Here is a 3749-nt window from a genome sequence, read left to right as displayed (position 1 = left end):
GCCACATCCAGTCTCTTTTTAAATATCTCCAGGGATGGAGAATCCACTACTTCACTGGGCAGCCCATTCCAATGCCTGATCACTCTAAGGAAGGGCCAGAACAGAAGTTTCCCTGCAGACTGTGGGGAGAGGGCAACTGTCCCCTGCAACCCACGGAGGAGCACGATTGTGCAGATGTGGATCTGCAGCCCTGCAGCAACCCACATCAGGGTGATGTTAGTTTTTAACTGAAATATATAACTTTTTTTATTTTAAAAGTCATATTTGAGCAACGTGACCATGTCTCGGGAAATGGGCAGAAACTTTTCTCTCTGTATCTAGGTTATTGAAAAGCATAAGTAATCAGTGTTCTCAGAGAACCCTTGAGCTCCTGGTTCCTCATGCTGTAGATGAGGGGGTTCACTGCTGGAGGAACCACCGAGTACAGGACTGCAATCACCAGATCCAGGGATGGGGAGGAGATGGAGGGAGGCTTCAGGTAGGAAAACGTGCAAGTGCTGATGAACAGGAAGAGCACAGCCAGGTGAGAAAGGCACGTGGAAAAGGCTTTGTGCCTTCCCTGCTCAGAGGGGATCCTCAGCACAGCCCTGAAGATCTACACATATGAGAACACTACAAATAGAAAACATACTAAAAAGGAAAAAGCACTCACTACAAGAATCCCCAGTTCCCTGAGGTAGGAGTGTAAGCAGGAGAGCTTGCGGATCTGGGGGATTTCACAGAAGAACTGGTCCAGGGCATTGTCCTGGCAGAGGGGCAGTGAAAAGGTATTGGCTGTGTGCAGCAGAGAGTTACGATCCGGGTTATTATTTTATATTTTGATTATGAGGAAAATTCAGCCACTACCCACAGACGACACATGAATTTACAAAAATAACAAGCTTTATGATTTAAACAAGTTACAAGAATTTATTTAGGATTTATACAATTAGCTAGTTTGGAGAGAAGAGCTGTTAAGAAGAGAAAAAGGAATGAGGGAGTAATTAAGATGTTATCACTGTCTGCTGGCCCTGGCCTCTGGCTGGAGTGGCTCCTGCTGATCTGTGTTCTCCACTTGTCCGATTCTCCGCTGTGTCTGCCCCGTAGCTGGAAACCGAAGTTCCAAGAGAAAGGGGGGTCTAGAGGAAAACCTGCCTCTTCTCCTTTTCTCCTGGGGTTTTTTATACAGCAAAAAAAAAGAGGGGTCTCTTTTTTGCATAAGTCCCTGATACACACAGACTTCCCGGAGATGAGTCATCCTTATCTTTTAGTCTTTTGAGTGTCCTGCTACTTTCATTGTCTTTGTCTCCACCATGCACCAGGAGGCAACCTGATAAGCATTCTTATCTTTTAGGTGTCTGTCAGGCATATGGTGAGGTAAAGATATGTTAATTGACAGCATGTTGCAAAAGAGCAGGAAGAGGAAAAAAAATTGATTCAAGAGACATATTTTGTACTTTTAAAGTGTTTACATCACAGAGAATAGAGAAACCCAGTGCCCCAGGCAGCTGCTGCCATGTGGACACAAGCTCTGCTGCCCAAGAGGGTCCCGTAGTGCAGGGGTTTGCAGATGGCCACATAGTGGTCATAGGATATGATAGTCAGGAGATAAAAGTCTGCTGAAAGAAGGAAGACAAAGAAGAACAGCTGTGCAGCACATCCCTTGTAGGAGATGCCCCTGTTGTCCCAGAGGGAATTGGCCATGGCTTTGGGCAGAGTGGTGGAGATGGATCCCAGGTCGAGGAGGGAGAGGTTGAGGAGGAAGATGGTTGAGGAAGTAGATGGAGGTGTGGAGGTGGTGGTCACAGGCAATGGTGGTGATGATGAGGCCATTGCCCAGGAGGGCAGCCAGGTAGATGCCCAGGAAGAGCCAGAGTGCAAGAGCTGCAGCTCCCACCTGTCTGCAAATGCCAGGAGGAGAAATTTGCTGATAGAGCTGCTGTTGGACATCTGATGCCACTAAGGATATAGATCTATCAGTGGAAGGAAATAGAGGGAGAAGTTAGGGCAGTGTTTCTTTACATTACTAAATTTCTCCTAGAGACACAGAAACTGCTTTTCCTATATCATGAAAAACTTTGGCATTCCCCTTTCAAAAACCCTGGCTTATCCTTGTTTCATGTCCATAAAGGAGCGGGAGGGGTCAGTGCTGCCGTACAGTAACTGGAAAAACGGAGCACAGGGGATCACAGATTAAATCCATTCTTGATATTAAATAGCTTTTTTGCATTGTCACCCTCTAGATACAACCAGCCTTCAGAGCAGAGCTGAAAGGATTTAGCGTGGATTGGTCTGATACAGTTTCTCCTACACACATGAAGAAAATTTTAAAGGAGAAGCACCTGACATTTCTGCTGCTCTGCAACTGAAACCTTGAGGGTGCTGAGAGGCAAAGGGACTGTCCCTTAATGAAGACTGAGGACAGCCACTCTGTATATCAGTCCTGCTCTCAGCTGCACAAAGAGGCAAAGAACCTAAAAAGAGGTATCCTAAATGCTCCCGCCCCAACCAAGCCAAACGAAGGGGAAGAACAAGGGCAGCAGCAGCAGCGGAAAGAGGGGAACCTGCAAAAGTTCTCCTGCCAAGAGAGTTGGAACAGGGAGACACAGGCAGAGACTCCAGCATTTCTCCCCTCCTCTGGGGGAGGGGGAGGTCTGCTGGAAGGATCCTCAAAATTCAGTTCCCATGATCTGAAGGGCTGGGGGACTGTGCTGTGTGAAAGATAGCAGGGTTTAGCTCTAGGGAGAGCAGCAGCTCTGCAGGAGATGGCTCAGAGGTGCAGGAATCCCCTCTGCCATCATCTTCCAGGCAGCAGCTCCCTCTCAATCCCTGCCAATCTCTGCTGCCTGCAACTCTCTGTCTCCAGCTCTCCTCCCTGTCAGTGCTCAAAGCCCACATCGCACCCACTGAGTGCTCAGCTCTGCCCTGCAGACACATTCTGTCAGAAGCAGGACCTGTCCAGGGGAATCTCTGGGTGTGCAGGGGGTAAGGAGCAGCTCACACAAGGACTAAGGAAAGCTGGGGTCTCTGTGCCTTCTGCAGAGTGCAGAAAGAGCTTTCCATGTCCTGGAGAGACAAGTGGAAGCAAAGCCTGAGGAGAACACAGACTGGAGAAGGAAAGCCCTGCCCTGAAGGGACTCCTTAAAAATCCCCTAAGAAATATTTTGGGCATCAGCCGGAGCTGTGAGCAGCCCCGAGCAATTCATCCGTCTCTCAAGAGCACCAGGACCCTACCCTGTGCTCCCTGTCTTCTGCCAGCCACAGCTTCTGCCAGCACCAGGAAGTTCCCTGGGCAGGCTGAGAGCTGCCCCTGGAAGGCAGGCAGGCAGCAGAGTCCCTGCCCCAGTACATAGCCCCTGGGCTGCAGGACCCTGCTCTGAAGGACAGCCCTGTGCACCCCTGACTGCACACACACCCTCACTTCTCCTCACAATTCCCCTTCCACCTCCAGCCCTTTCCCCCCTTACAGCTCCCATCAGCTCTAGCTCTGCAGCTTTAGGAGATGCCTCCAGGACCTGCACCAGCTTCACTGCCCTGCACCAGACACTCAACAAGAAAGTCCAGGCTCCTTCTGGGGAATGTGGTGTTCTACAGCATGACCCTTGCAGTTACATTTCTTTCTTCTGCTCTCCACTCCATGCATCCCCAGCTGCCCTTTGGGCCATTCTTTCCTGCCCAAGCTGTTTCCCACTCTGAAGAAAAGCTCCACCATGCCCAAACCCACCCTTCAGGCACTCCCAGGATCCTCCTCTACTGCCCACAGTCTCCAC

The 3749-nt window shown here is 49.9% G+C and overlaps 1 pseudogene; it reads right to left on the bottom strand.

Moving 5' to 3' along the window:
* Positions 1-322: 322 nt before the first annotated feature.
* Positions 323-1785, bottom strand: LOC115600053 (annotated as a pseudogene).
* Between the last annotated feature and the right edge of the window lie 1964 nt (positions 1786-3749).

Source organism: Calypte anna, chromosome W (genome assembly GCF_003957555.1).
Source record: "Calypte anna isolate BGI_N300 chromosome W, bCalAnn1_v1.p, whole genome shotgun sequence".
NCBI lineage: Eukaryota > Metazoa > Chordata > Aves > Apodiformes > Trochilidae > Calypte > Calypte anna.
Note: the sequence above shows the minus strand (reverse complement) of the source record. Positions and strands in the feature narration are given on the sequence as shown.